Source organism: Hylobates moloch, unplaced genomic scaffold (genome assembly GCF_009828535.3).
Source record: "Hylobates moloch isolate HMO894 unplaced genomic scaffold, HMol_V3 SCAFFOLD_5, whole genome shotgun sequence".
NCBI lineage: Eukaryota > Metazoa > Chordata > Mammalia > Primates > Hylobatidae > Hylobates > Hylobates moloch.
This window is the reverse complement of record NW_026652280.1, coordinates 46,679,857-46,695,954: the sequence shown is the minus strand read 5'-3', so window position 1 is coordinate 46,695,954 and position 16,098 is coordinate 46,679,857. Positions and strand designations below refer to the sequence as shown.

Below are 16,098 nucleotides of genomic sequence, written 5' to 3'. Positions count from 1 at the left end.
ATATAGAAAAAGAAGAAGCCCCTTTTGAATTAATGAAATTTGAAAAATAAGATTCATAATTCTGTGAATGTTTGTATGAAGTCAGCATGTAGTCATATCTTCGAATCTTTCATTAACTTTTATCAACTTTTCTTTTTTTGCTTCTTGCAAACTTCATAATGCAGATAATTAGATCTCGTAATATAATTTACTGATTAATACCAGAGACAAAATATTCTACTTTTTGTTCCTAGATTAGGATTCTATTTTTATATTAGTATAGTCAATATTATGAATTATTATTTTTTTAACTTTATTTTAGGTTCAGGGGTACATGTGCATGTTTGTTATATAGGTAAACTTGTTTGTTTTGTAACTCGTTTTCTCCTTCATGGGGTTTGTTGTACAGATTATTTAGTTATCTAGGTACTAAGCCTAGTAGTGCCCAATAGTTATTTTTCCCGCTCCTTTCCCTCCTCCCAGCCTTCACCCTCAAGTAGACCCCAGTGTCTGTTGTTTCCTTCTTTGTGACCAGGAGTTATATGAGTTATTTTAAATAATGAATTAAAATGTTTATAGGACTATAAAAGAAAAAGATCCAGGTAGTCCCCCTTATGCAAAACATTGATCAGAAAAAAATGAAATCAGAATCAACCTCCCTTTCTAAACTCATTGGATTTGCTTTATGTGGGAAATGATTTTCTGGAGTGTGTTAAGAACATACTTGAGGTGCTATGGGGAGACATAGGAGGTAGAGCTCCTCAGCAGTGTTGAAATATGGTAGAAACTCAGTAATAGAGCTTTGAGGGTCAGGGGATGACATTTGAAAGGACGGTGGGGCACATATTTTAGCAGACCTAATAGAACTCCTGCAGTTTAATGATTTTTTTTTTTTTTTAATCCTGAAAGACACTTACAAAGTTGCTTTAGACCTCACAGTCCCAAGGGCAAGATGGAACTTAACTCTGCAGATCTGTAATGTGACGTGCAATTAATGCTCTATGAGCCGTTTGCCGGAAAAGAGTTCAATGGTCATCAGTTAAAACACTGTGATGATAATTTCAATTACTAGCTAATTTCTAGATTTGGTAATATATTTTATTTTTTAAGTATGATTATATTCCTTTCTGAGTCCTCATATGAGCTGAGAGTGAAAATCTTTGGCACTTGTCTATTCAACAGGAGCTTTCTGCTATAGGAAAACGATAAAAGTAGGGAAAAATTGAACAAGAAAACATGATCTTTCAGGAGTGTTGTTTGGAAAGAGGAGCCCATTTTTAAAAGAGATATATTGGCAAGTTAGCAAACAGCTGTCCTAATAATTTATTAGAGGTTTTATTACTTTTCATCAAGAAATCACTGAGGTCACTTTTTAACTGAAGCAATTAAGTTATAAAAAAGACTCTTTCAAAGAAATCTAACAAGAAGAAAGCTAAAAGACCTGCTATTTCATCTTTTAACAAGAGTGACACTTGACTGAATGCCAACAGTATGGGCAAAGGTGCAGATGGTAAAGGTATGGAAGTTAGGTCCTGCTACTGAGCTTAGACCAAAATTCAACATGTTCCAGAACTTTTGAAGGAGGAAAGATATGAAAGCACATCCTACATTATGTCTACTTGTTTCTTAATTCTATGTTCATGTGTTGCTTTGATGTGATCACATCAAGGAATAAACTTCCAGTAGAAAGAAAACAAACTTCATAAAAGTAAGGATTGATGAACCTCTCTTCAAGAAACTACTACAATGACCTGAATATAGCCCTTCCTTAATAAGTTATTGATGGCAGTGTTAATAATTCATCTACTCAAAACAGGAAGATTTCTGTTTCTGTTGCTATCCCACCCAGTTGATCACATAAAGAGGAAATGGGAGGATATACAGGATCCATTCAGTAGTTATGGTCGTCTTTTCTCCTAACGTAGTAAATGAGTTTGAAGTTCACATTGTTTGTAAAGTCTTTTGCCCTAGTGTTTTGGAAGGGTAAGTGATTAGGTATATTCAGTGAGAACACAGAGAACAGAGTGACCCACCAGAACTTTCTCCTCTCACATCAATTTAATTTTGAATATCGCCATACATGTCCTGGGATTCAGTGTAGAACCAGCTACAATGAGAAGTAGACCTGGGGCTTGACAAACATACCACTTCCAGATCAATCTCCGCAGCTCTCTAAGTGAGGCATAATCACTGTAAATCTTCTTTCACAGTTGATTTATACTGCAATTAAGGCAGAGAAGAAGCACATACAAGGCCAAAAGTGGAAAAGTAGCACACATTTTTCATGGAAAGTTTTTTTCCCCGTAAGTCAGAGCACAAGAGAGTTTTCTAAAAAAAAATTATGAGAAACTAGTCATGCTGACTGACATGATATGGGAGAATGTTAAGTCATCTGTATTTTCTGTTTAAATGTATATATTTCAGTTGATTAAAAAAGCACATGGTGAATTGATCTTGCAGCTTATAAAAGCCATATTTCAGCTTCGGTATTTTTTATTCTTTTTTTAATCAAATTATCTCCCAAAGCATTTTGACTGAAGTTTATTAACACAGCAATGCCGCTATTAATGCTTCGCAGTGCACTCTTGCAAAGTTAAGTAAGACACGACTTTTCCTATGCATACTGATCATACCTTCTGAAGGTCTAAAAGAACTCAAGATTGCATAGCTGAGTGGTTTTGAAGAAAGAAAATTGTTACTTTGTCTTTTTTTTGTGCAATGTTATTAGATTTTTGGCAGGGAAGCATTCATAAGAAACATGATATTGCTAGATTTTAACTGGTATTTCAAATATTATCAGATTTCCAAAAAAGTAAGTTAGAAATTCAGAGACCAAAGCAGCTAGCTGTAGGCCTTTGTGCTGAGGTTGGGGGAGATTGGAAGGAGAATCATGAGGCTGAATGATGAGGTTGCCTTTCAGGGAATGTGGTGTGAGGTTATTTAGATTAGAGAGGAAAATAATCACATCTTTGACGACATGCCAAATGATGGAGAGAAAGTGATCCTTTCATTTTATGTATAACAAAGTGATAGTTTAAAAAGAGGACTACTTATCCTAAACCAATATACTCTAAGGGAGGAAAGTATTTCAAGTATCCTATTCCAGCCAGTTAATAAAGAAAATTTCACGTGAATTCCCTGTTGAACAAATGATCATGCTCCGTGATCTTGCTCAATTTTGGGGGGAAGAAATTAAATCTGTGGGTAATAATACGTCCTATTTTTTTTTCTTTTAGGAAACTAGTGCTTCTTTTTTGTTTTACCTAGAATTCAACATGAATGGCAACCTTTCCTTAAATTATTCTTATAAATAAAATTGTATACTATTAATACTTCATTTTTTCTATTTCTAGACTTATTACTACATTAATTAGCAGGAGTTTAATCCTACTTGTGTTTTGATTCTCAGAATACGATCAGCAGAGAGTAGCCCCATTGTGTTTTCTCGAGAAAGACCAAATATTTTGTGGCAAAACATGTTGTAAACACTGAATATTCTATTCCACTTTTTCAAGAGATATAAAGCACTATGGTATAATTACAGATACTCTGAAATTTCAAAAAACAAATCCCGCTTAACATTTTAAAACTCAGCATTTCTGAAATTTATTGTGCAGTTGATCTTTTATCAGGTAACACAACATATTAAGATTCAACCAGATATATTTGGGAAAACTGTAGTGATGTGCAGAAAAAAAATTAAGTTAAAATGAGATCTCGTAGTTACATTTCAACCCTTGTATGGACATTGTAAGTCACCTTTCTCTTTCATATATTCATGCAACAAACATTTATTTGCCTCTGTTGTTTCTGAGGCATTGCTCCCGGCACAGTGGAAGATACTGTGGCTTAAAGTGGAAAAGTAGCACACATTTATTTTTTTTCAGGGAAGGATCCCCCTACCCTCAGTAAACCAAAGCACAAAATATGGTTTGGCCTCAAGGGATGTGGAAATAACTAGTTTATCACAACACAGGATGTGATATGGTCACAGAAAAGTAGTGGTTTTGAGGGGAGAAATACCACTTCTGGCTGGAAGTTCAGGGAAATCTAATAAAAGAGATGATGTGTAAGCTGGTCCTTGAAAGATGAGACCGGAGATGGAAGAGCACGGATCTATTTAGGGAATCATTAAATATATCAGTGTTCAGAACTCAGAGCATAGCTAAAGATATATTTGGAAAGGCAGACAGAAAACAGATGATGACGGAAGTTGCATACCAAGATTATCTGCTGTAAGTGATGGGGAGGCATTGATGGGCCTATTTTAAAGAATCACCATGTCTGTAGTACATATTAATTGAGATGTGGCTATAAAATTTCCTTTAAGTTAGCCACAATATGTACTTAGATATCCTATTTGGAAGGTTTATGTTTTTTTTTTCCCCAATGTGTTCTTACAGCTCTTGCTTAGGCACCATCTTCATAACCAACTTTATAGCTATGTTGGGAAGTTTCCTGCTCACAACATGAGACAAAAATAGCGATATGGTTTGGCTGTGTCCCCACCCAAACCTCACCTTAAATTGTAGCTCCCATAATTCCCATGTGTTGTGGGAGGGACCCAGTGGGAGATAATTGAATCATGGGGTGGTTTCCCCCATACTGTTCTCATGGTAGTGAATACGTCTCACTAGATCTGATGGTTTTATAAGGGGTTTCCGCTTTGGCTTGGCCCTCATTCTCTCTTGCCTGCTGCCATGTAAGATTTGCCTTTTGCCTTCTGCCATGATTGTGAGGCCTCCCCAGCCACGTGCAACTGTGAATTCATTAAACATTTTTTTTTCCTTATAAATTACCCAGTTTGGGGTATGTCTTTATCAGCAGCATGAAAACAGAATAATACAAATAATATTCTAGCTAGTCATTCATTTTACTCATTGTTTGTGAATTTATTTTGATTGTTTCAAAAATTGAACCCACACAAATCAGAGATTTGTCAATGCTGTATATGCTTGGAATTGTAGGCTATATGTTCTGAAGGCAGTTCTAAAGCTGTTAGCAATATAAGGATACTTAGACCTCATTATGACTGGGAAATGACTTGCATATATAAGAATATTTAACGGTCATATTACTTAATAATCTCACGTGAGTTTTCTGAAATATACATTTGTGAATATGAACATACTCCCCAAGTTTGAAACTTTAAGTTGTCAATTATTTGTCTGATTTACTTTAGATTGCTGATTACATGAAGTTTGACTTGGAAAAGAGGCTTATACAAAGCAATTTAGCATTGCATTTTAATTTTGTTACATAAAATTTTGTTACATAAACATATTTGTTTAATTTTGTTACATATTTAATTTTCCTACATATTATCTTTGAATTTCAACAATTTAAAAACTAAGGTGTTTCAGTTCAATATGAGCTTTCACTTTAGTAACTGTGTAAGCACAGTTTGGAGAAGGCCACATGGATTAACATATTGAAGCACTTAAGAGGCCTAACCAAATAAATTATTTGGCAGGAAATGACCTAAATCTGAAGGTTCATGCATTCTAAAATTCCTACAAATTTGGGTTTTTTTGGAGCAGATCTCGTATTGCTGATGTTTGTGTCTTGTTTTTACCATGTTCACTCAGAGACGACTATAACTTCTTTTATGTTTTTAATTTGATATTACACAGTTTTTAATGTTGAGAGCAAAAAAGCTTAGATATTCCAGGTATTAGTTTAATTGGGCCCAATTTTAAGTGGGCTTTAAGTGTTTGCTTTAATTTTTTTTAACTTTCACATAGTCTGTGACTGAATTATCTTTATGTTAAAAGCTTTAGGATAATTGTCTCTTGACCATAAAGTTTGCTTCATTTTGTGCCATTTATGAACTACACTTCCTTATATTACACTTGGTGTTTGGAACAGGCATCAAGAAAAATCTCGCGTTTGGGTACAGCCTCGTTCCTCACACTACTGGAATTACCATGTAACCTACTTCTAGGGAGGCTCTGTGCTCATCAGAGGCCCTCGAATAATTTTTACTGATGAGAATAAATGTGACACTGTTGATGAGCTAACCTTGTAGATGGTTGACTCTCAGTTAGGTAAAATCTCTTAAATTTGCCCTAAAATGCAACAAAATAATTCTGCTTGTGAATTTGAATTTTACTGTTATCTCAGTATGGCTTATCCACCACTTTTCTTCAAACTCTCTTCATTCTGATTGCTTTGAAATGAGTATTAAGACAGAGAAATATCATTTGAAAAATATTCATTCAAAATATTTAGACCTAAAAGTATCAAGACTATGAATGAAATATATAGTTATTACAGAGAACACAATGAATGATCACTTTGTTATTTTCTACAAAAGTTTCTATATACTTTTCCTCAAATTATTCACAAATCACATGCTCCCCAAGGACAGAAATTGTATCCAATCATCTTTATATTTTAGAACCTAGTCCAGTGCATGGTCTTTTGTGAGTATTTAGTATAGATTTGCTGAATTGAATTATAATTATTATTAACAAATACAGGAAGGAATAGTAACTTTGGATCTTTTTTTTTTTTTTTTGCTGTTTTTTTTGTTAGTGTCTTTCTTTTTTTCTTTTTGAGACAGAGTGTCGCTCTGTCGCCCAGGCTGGAGTGCAGTGGCGCAATCTCAGCTAACTGCAAGCTCCACCTCCTGGGTTCACGCCATTCTCCTGCCTCAGCCTCCCGAGTAGCTGGGACTACAGGTGCCCGCCAACACGTCCGGCTAATTTTTTTGTATTTTTAGTAGAGACGAGGTTTCACCGCGTTAGCCAGGACGGTGTCAATCTCCTGACCTCGTGATCTGCCCGCCTCAGCCTCCCAAAGAATGTCTTTCTTTTATCTGACTATTATAATGTCTCCAGGGAATGACTAAACAGTTGAGACACTGAGGTTGGGGGAACATAAGAAAAGTGCCACTCTCCTTTGGTATAGCTGAGGGGACTTATAAAGAAGATCTTTATAGAGGCATGTACAACCAGGATCATAACAATAACAAGGCAGTCACGATCAGAAACTTCTAGGTTTGAGAAAACAACAAGATGTGTAATGGCCAGATCATAGAACATGCATTAACTCTAAGAAACTGCAAAATATTTTCTACAGTGGTTGTACCATTTTATATCCCCACAAGCAGTGTATGAGAGTTTTAGTTTCTTACCATCCTAGCCAACTTTTAATATGATCAGTATTTTAATTGTAGCCATTCAAATAGGTGTGCAGTGGTATCTCATTGTGGTTTTAATTGAGTTTTGAAAGTTTCTTTTTTTTAACATTTATATTCTGGATACAAGTCCTTTATCAGATATATCCCCTACAAATATTTTCTTCCTATATGTGACTTGTCTTTTCATTTCCTTAACAGTGTCTTTAGAAGATTAGAAGTTTTACATTTTGATAAAATCCAATTTATTATTTTATTCTTGTCCTTTTGGTGCTGTACATAAGAAATCTTTGCCAATCCCAAGTTCATAAAGGTATTCTTCCCCTAAAATCTAGAAGTTTTATAATTTTACATTCTATGTTTAGGATTATGATTAATTTTGAGTTAATTTTTGCATATTGTCCAAGGTAATGGTGAAATTTTATTTATTTTCACATAGATATGCAATTTTAACAGCACCTTTTCATGAAGAAATTATTCTTTCTTCACTAATTTGTCTTTGCAACATTGTAAAAATATCAGTTTTTCATAAATGTGGGCTTATTTTTTGTATCCCCTATTTTGTTCTATTCATCTATTGATATATTTTGATCCAATGCCTCATTTTTTTGGTTACTGTAACTTTATGATGAACTTTGAAATTAGGTATTGTAAGTCATTTAACTTTGTACTTCCTTTACGATATTGTTTTGGCTATTCTATGTCCTTTCCATTTCCTTGTGGGTTTTAAAACAAACTTTTCAATTGTTATGAAAAAGTGTCTTGGAATTTCGATTCAGATTGTGTTGAATCTTTAGATCAATTTGGATAAAATTGGCACTTTAACAATATTGAGTCTTCTGACTGAGAAATGAGGTACATCTTGATTTATTCAGGACTTCTTTAATTTCTCTCAGAAATGTAGTTTAACTTTCTTTGGTGGCACAGAAGTATAAATTACTTCACATTTTTGATGCTATTGGATAGGCATTGTTTTCTTAGCTTCAGTATCCAATCATTGTTAGCATATTGATGCCATATTATGCAAACTTACTAAGCTCACTTGTTAGCTTATGAGCTTCTTTGCAGACTTGATTACATTTTCTATATGGATGAGAATGTTATCTGCTAATAATGACCATTTTACTTCTTTGCAATCTGGATGCAAGTGATATTATATCATTTCAAAAACAGTATAAAACCAGATAATAATACATTTATTCTCTGTGGGTTTCATGCTATTGTCATACTTTTTACTTACACATATTTTATAAACTATTCAATATATTGTCATTTGTTGCATAACAGTCAATTGTTATTTAAAGGTTTTTTAAAAATAAGAAAATAATCACATATTTCTTCATGTCATTATCATTTTGGAGCTGATCATTCGCTTCAGGAGACCTGTATTTCTATCTAGTGTCATTTTGTCCTTCTTCCTGAAAGACTTCATTTAACATTTCTTGTAGTGCAGGTCTGCTGGTGATGACTATTTTCAACTTTTGTATGTCTGTAAAAGTCTTCATTTTGCCCTATTTTGAAAGATATTTTACTGTGTATAAAATGCTAGAATGACTTTCCCTCCCCATTACTTTAAATATGTTACTCCTCTCTCTTCTCATTTGCATTGTTACTTATGAGAAATCTGCTGTTAACCTTATCTTTGTTCGTCTGCACATTACATGTCTATTTTTATCTGGCTCTTCTAAAGATTTTTCTCTGTATCACTGGTTTTGAGTAATTTGATTACGATATGCCTTGGTATAGTTTCTTACACATCTTGAGGTTGGGGTTTCTTGAGAGTTCTCTATTTCTTTGTTTACAGTTTAGTTTACAGATGAAAAAATTAACCATGATTTTTTCAAATATTTTTCTGTTCTCTCCTTATTTTCTTCTCTTTCATAGACTCACACGTCACATTTATTAGGCTGACTGATGATATCTTACAGCTAACTGGTACTCTTCATTTTTAAAACTATTTCTTTCTTTCATTTTGGACAGTTTCTATTGCTATGTCTTCAAATTCACCAGTCTTTTTTGTTAGGCAATATTAAATCTGCCATTAGTCTTATTCTATGTATTTTTCATCTCAGGCATTGTAAGCTTTATTTCTAGAAGTTCGGTTGGGTCCTTTTTATATCATCAATGTCTCTACTTAATTTATAAACATATGGGATACTGTTATAACTGTTTAATGCATTTGTTTGCTAATTATAACTTCTTTATCAGTTCTGTGTCAGTTTTAATTGATTGGTTTTTCTCTCCTAATTGGTTTACTTTTCTGGTATTTTTTGCATTCCTGGATCTCATGTTTCCTTGGATGCCATACATTGTGCATTTTACCTTCCTTGGTGCTGTATATTTTCATATTCCTATATATAGTTTTGAGATTTGTTGTGGCATGCAGTGAGGTGACTTGAAAATAGTTTGATCCTTTTAAGCTTTGCTTTCAAGATTTGTTAGGTGGGAATAGAATTACGTTAGCATACGGCTAATTAATCCCTACCACTGAGGCAAGACTTTTCTGAGGATTCTACCCAACTCTCCACAAATCGTGAGCTTTTTCATTCTCTCAGATAGAAACACGTCATATGTAACAACCAGATACTATTTCCACTAATATTTTGGATGACTCTTTTCATGAGTAGAAAACTTGGGTAGTTTTCTTAGAAGCATTTGCTGCTTAAAGCGTTATCCCAGGGAGACTTCTGCAAACCTCCAGAGAGAATCTGCAAGGCTTTCATCCCTGATACTGTGTCTTGTAAATTCTAGCTGCCTTATTCTCCTTGAACTCTTAGCTCCATTTACTCAATTCACATAATTTGCTGGACTCTGCCTCTATTCTTCCCACCTGCACCATGATTTGTAAAGTCTCTCAAGGCAGCAAGATAGGATAATTGTAGGGTTCACCTTGTTTGTTTCATTTCTTTGTGGGATCACTCATTTCTTAACTGATGACCAATGGCTTGAAAACTATTGTTCCATATGCTTTGTTCAGTGATTGGTTATTTTAGGCAGGCGGGTAAATATGACTCTAGTTACTTCATTTTGGCTGGATGTGGATGTCTCATAGGATTTCATTTACTTTCAGTGGTACTTTTAAAAACATTTTCTGGTTTCCAATAGTTACAGTTGCCCAAGAGTTTCCAACAGTTACAGTTACAGAAACTGGTGATATGGCTGTGTGTGGCCCCAGTGTGTGAGTTCCTTACAACTTCAGCTACTAGAAGTTAGTAATAGGCCCAGTTTAACAGATAAGATTAAACTTTAGATGAAAAAATTATTTTTAGTAATTTTAGGAAAATATTGGAGACATACCACTTCAAAGGAAGAATATTAAAGGGTAAAAAATTAATCTATAATACTTAGGCATAATTGTGATCAACACAGAGTTTTAGACTTCTATAGCTAATACCTTTTCCTATGTTACAGCTGAATACCTTCCCCATAATTTCAGTTACCACTAATATGCTAATATCTTCTAACATATTTTTTTCTAGCCCAGGAGTATCTTCTTAGTACAAGACTCATAATCTACTATACATTTCTCTAGAATTCCAATATACAGATGTATTTGTTTTGTCAAAAGAAAAAAAATAGTCTGCAAAATTAGACTTATTTATTTGGCCAGGAGCAATTGTTTTACAAACTATTCATCAATTTATTCTTTTTTTACTCAGTTAATACCTATGTTAACCTATGATTGAAGGTAATATGCTGGTGTGTAATCCTACTGAAATAATTCTGCCTTAAGGGATAATCTGGAGATATCATAGGAGCATCCCTTTTTATTATTATAAATTTAATAGTTTAACTTGTATTCGTTCCTTCTCATGCTGCTGTGAAGAAATACCCCAAACTGGGTAATTTATAAAGAAAAGAGGTTTAATTGACTCACAGTTCCATATAGCCAGTAGGGCCTAAGGAGACTTACAATCATGGTGGAAGGCACCTCTTCACAGGGTGGCAGGAGAGAGAATGAGTGCCAAACGAAGGGGGAAGCCCCTTATAAAACCATCAGATCTTGTGAGAACTTACTCACTATCATGAGAACAGCGTGCGGGGAGCCACCCCCATGATTTAATTATCTCCACCAGGTTGGTCTCACAACACATGAAGATTATAGGATTATAAATTGAGATTTGGGTGGGGCACCAAGCCAAACCATATCATTCTGCCCCAGCTCCTCCCAAATCTCATGTCCTCACATTTCAAAACACAATCATGCCTTTCCAACAGTCCCCTAAAGTCTTAACTCATTCCAGTATTAACCCAAATGTTCAAGTCCAAAGTCTCACCTGAGACAAGGCAAGTCCCTTTGACCTATGAGCCTGTAAAATCAAAAGCAAGTTAGTTACTTCCTAGATACAATGGGGGTACAGGCATTGGGTTAACACACCCATTCCAAATGGGACAAATTGGCCAAAACAAAAGGGCTACAGGCCCCATGCAAGTCCAAAATCCAATAGGGCAGTCATTAAACCTTAAAGTTTCAAAATTATCTCCTTTTACTCCATGTCTCATATCCAGGTCATGCTGATGCAAGAGGTAGGCTCCCACAGCCTTGGGCAGCTCTGCCTCTGTGGCTTTGCAGGGTACAGCCCACCTCCCAGCTGCTTTCATGAACTGGTATTGAGTGCCTGTGGCTTTTCCAGGCACATGCTGCAAGCTGTCGGTGAATCTACCATTTTGGGGTCTGGAGGACAGTGGCTCTCTTCTCACAGCTCCACTAGGCAGTGCCCCAGTAGGGACTCTGAGTGTGCTGCAACTTCACATTTCCCTTCCACACTGCCCTAGCAGAGGTTCTCCATGAGGGCTCTGCCCCTGCAGCAAACTTCTGCCTGAACATACAGGTATTTCCATATATTTGAAATCTAGGCGGAAGTTCCCAAACCTCAATTCTTGACTTCTTTTTTTTTTTTCTTGAGACGGAGTCTTGCTCTGTCACCCAGGCTGGAGTGCAGTGGTGCAATCTCGGCTCACTGCAAGCTCCGCCTCCCGGGTTCACGCCATTCTCCTGCCTCAGCCTCTCCGAGTAGCTGGGACTACAGGCGCCCGCCACCACACCCGGCTAATTTTTTTGTATTTTTAGTAGAGACGGGGTTTCACCATGGTCTTGATCTCCTGACCTCGTGATCCGCCCGCCTCGGCCTCCCAAAGTGCTGGGATTACAAGCGTGAGCCACCGCACCCAGCCAATTCTTGACTTCTGTGCACTCGCAGGCCCAACACCATGTGTAGGCTACCAAGGCTTTGGGTCTGCACCCTCTGAAGCAATGCTCTGACCTGTATCTTGGCCCCTTTTAGCTACAGCTGGAGCTGAAGCAGGTGGGCAACAGGACACAATGTTCTTTCTATGTGGGCACATAGAGAAGGGGGGCCCTGGGCCAAGTCCGTTAAACCATTTTTCCCTCCTAGGCCTCCAGGCCTGTGATGGGAGGGGCTGCTGTGAAGGTCTCTAACATGCCCTGGAGACATTTTCCCCATTGTCTTGGTGAATAACATTTGGCTCTTCATTACTTAGGCAAATTTCTGTAGTAGGTTTGAATTTCTCCCCAGGGAATGTGTTTTTATTTTCTACCACATTGTCAGGCTGCAAATTTTCCAAACTTTTTTTTTTTTTTTTGAGATGGAGTCTCGCTTTGTCACCCAGGCTGGAGTGCAGTGGCATGATCTTGGCTCACTGCAAGCTCTGCCTCCTGGGTTCAGCCATTCTCCTGCCTCAGCCTCCCGAGTAGCTGGGACTACAGGCACCCACCACCACGCCTGGCTAATTTTTTGTATTTTTAGTAGAGACAGGGTTTCACCATGTTAGCCAGGATGGTCTAGATCTCCTGACCTTATGATCTGCCTGCCTCGGCCTCCCAAAGTGCTGGGATTACAGGTGTGATCCACCATGCCTGGCCAATTTTACGAACTTTTATGCTCTGTCACCTCTTGAACACTTTGCCACTTAGAAATTTCTTCCACCAGATACCCTAAATCATCTCTCTCAAGTTCAAAGTTCCACAGACTTCTAGGCAAGAGGCAAAATGCTGCCAGTCTCTTTGTTAAAGCATAACAACAGTGACCTTTGCACTAGTTCCTAACAAGTTTCTCATCTCCATCTGAGACCACCTCAGACTGGACTTCATTGTCTATATCATTATCAGCATTTTGGTCCAAGCCATTCAACAAGTCTCTAGGAATTTCCAAACTTTCCCATGTCTTCCTATCTTCTGAGCCCTCCAAGTCTCTAGGAATTTCCAAGCTTTTCACATTTTCCTATCTTCTTCTGAGCCTTCCAAACTGTTCCAACTCTTCCTGTTACCAAGTTCCAAAGTCAATTGCAAATACAGCCTGTGTGTTCCTTACCATTGGTGAACTGTAGGTTCCAATCATAATATAAGACAAACATTTATCCCATTCCTTAGCTCATCTTTGACACTCAAAAAGTAATTGGTTACCAAAGTTAAAAATGATGAACAGAAATGTTCTTTTAGAAATGTTCCACTTAATAACAAAAGAAGGAACCCCATTTAGCTCATACACACCTAGATACTTTTTCTTCTTTTCTCTTACAAAACAATGTTGTGACACAATTTTTCACTGTTAATATCTGCAGCCTTGACATTGTTTTTCAATAGACTTCCTTATTTTGGCTTTGTTATTATATGTTTACTTGTAAATAATAACATGAATAAGGGCAAAATGATAACAGAAGTTTTCTTTACATTCAGACTTCTAGAGATGTTAATGCATAAGCTTCCTTTTACATATATCTCATGACTTTTTGGATTCATACAATTTCTTGATTTTTTTTCCCTAGCCTTACAGGCAGATTGGAAGCAGAAAAATAAATACACAAGAGAGCTTTCAAATATGACTTTAAACAATACAGTGTCCCTACTTGCCTTAAAAAATGCACTGACTCTTGGGTATGTTTTATAAAAAAAAGTTCTTCAAGTGTGAATAAATGAAATCTGATATTTTCCTAATGCTGCCCTGGTTCATTTTTTCATTAATTAACTCAATACTAGATTATTTCCTGAATACTATCTCAGGTAATCCTTTGATAGAACTGTCCATTTTATTCATCAAATATTTATAGCAAACCTATTAAAACGTATGCCCTCTAAGAACTCCACAGGGTATGATGCTGAATAAATCATGAGCCCTTCTTACAAGGATTTTAGAGACTTCTGAAGAAGATATGTATATATCATATATACATGTTGTAGGTATATATCATAAAAATGCTATATGTATATATTTGGCATGTATTTCAAATAATATGCATTTTACATTGTATTTGGCTCTTTGGGGAATATAAAGCTGATTATGGTATTGTTTTTAGGGTTCCAGTCGGTCTGGGGAAATAAATTCAAGCTGTTACAACTTAATACATCAATTGCCATGATGGAAGTATGAAAAAACAACGCCTGGATATACAGAAGCAGGAAGAATATTCTCTCTTTTATGAGATAAGAGAGTTAAAGGTACACAGAGAGAATTGGGAGGTAGTGATGGAAATGACTTCAAAGGAACAGGAAGCATTATCAGACAGTCCCCAGGAGCAAAAGAGATATCTGTCTCCTTTCACATTTTATCTCTTTCCCCAAACTCAGTAGTGTTAACAATTTTTGTTTAATAAAAAAGGAGGGAAGAAAAGAATGAATGGTGTAAGGCAGTGTTTTGTTGAATTTCCAAGCCAGGATTCATGGAAAGGTAAAAGAAATATTGATGTTAGAAACTAAATGCTACATCCACTTAAAAAAAAAGTCTTGTCACTCATAGTCCTTTGCTATCTCTCAAATACCCTTCTTTATCTCCAGTGACATTACATCACTTCAGGATGCTAGCTGTCCAAATTGAATTCCTGCAAGAGCACCTTAATCGATTTCCTCACTTCCAGTCATGAAACCTCTACTCCATTTCTACCCGCTTCATCTCCCCATCCAAGCTTCTACTTTCCACATATCAGTCTAAGCAATCTTTCGAAAACTCAAATGTTATCATCTCCCTCTTTTTCTTTACATCAATTTCCACTCCTCTCCTTCTTCCCCTATATCCTCAGGATGAAGTTGAAGCTTCTTTGCATGCCACACAACTATCTGCAAGATTAGGCTCCTGTTATCTCTTCACACTCACCCATAGCTAAAGCCCCATTGTACTCCTACAGAGTCATATGTAGATATTTTAATTCCAGTAATGTGTACATTTTTTCAGGTCTAGGTCTTAGTACTCTCTTTGTCTTTTGTATGGAAAATCTTCCCACCTCTGCCTTTTTCTTTGTCATTGCATTTATCATACTATATTGACATTGCCTCTTAACTGATTTTTTCTATCATAGACTAGAATTTTTTCTTAGCAGGAACTGAATCTGGTTCATCTTTTTATCTGTCTGTATCTTTATAAATGCCTACACAGATATTTGATAAATATTTATTAAATTAATGAAAAGTTTCTATTACACACACACATACACACATATACACTCCCAGATCTTTGTCATGTCTCAATATATTCAGGATTTTTTTTTTTTATGCCTTGTTCTTTTTTTTTTTTTTTTATTATACTTTAGGTTTTAGGGTACATGTTTTTTAGAAATAACTTGTCTGTGTATAACTTGGTAAACTCATTATATATTTCACTTAGCCCTTATAATTTGTGTCTTATGAATTTGCTGATTGGTTTCTATTCACATTTTCTTAGTGTTACATAATCTCTTTAGGTCAACTGGAATTTGTATAAGTTTTCACTATCTTAAGGTATTCCAGAACCGGTACTACTTAACTACAAACACAGTCTCTATTCTGTTTTCTCATAAAAGGCTTATATTACTGTTTTCCCCCAAGTGTCTTTTTAAAATCCATGTGCTAGCCATCATGGTCCATTCCTGATACGTATTTAAAAGGTCTTTAGAAAAATTTTGCCTATAACTAACACTACTTTACACATTTTTTCATTTTGTTTTGTCTGAAAATTGAGTTATGTATATTCTTCTACTTTTCTATTTTT

At 35.9% G+C, this 16,098-nt stretch overlaps 1 protein-coding gene and 1 long non-coding RNA gene across 5 annotated transcripts in view; one reads left to right on the top strand and one right to left on the bottom strand.

Annotated features, from left to right (window-relative positions):
* Positions 1-14,751, top strand: part of LOC131383454 (uncharacterized) — a 15,632-nt gene extending 881 nt beyond the window's left edge. Inside the window, exon 2 of the long non-coding RNA XR_009213494.1 lies at positions 14,435-14,751. This is a non-coding gene — a long non-coding RNA (uncharacterized LOC131383454). The remainder of the gene's footprint in view (positions 1-14,434) is intronic.
* Positions 1-16,098, bottom strand: part of CCDC178 (coiled-coil domain containing 178) — a 506,076-nt gene that overhangs the window by 2,803 nt on the left and 487,175 nt on the right. The gene's annotated exons all lie outside the window — the stretch shown is intronic.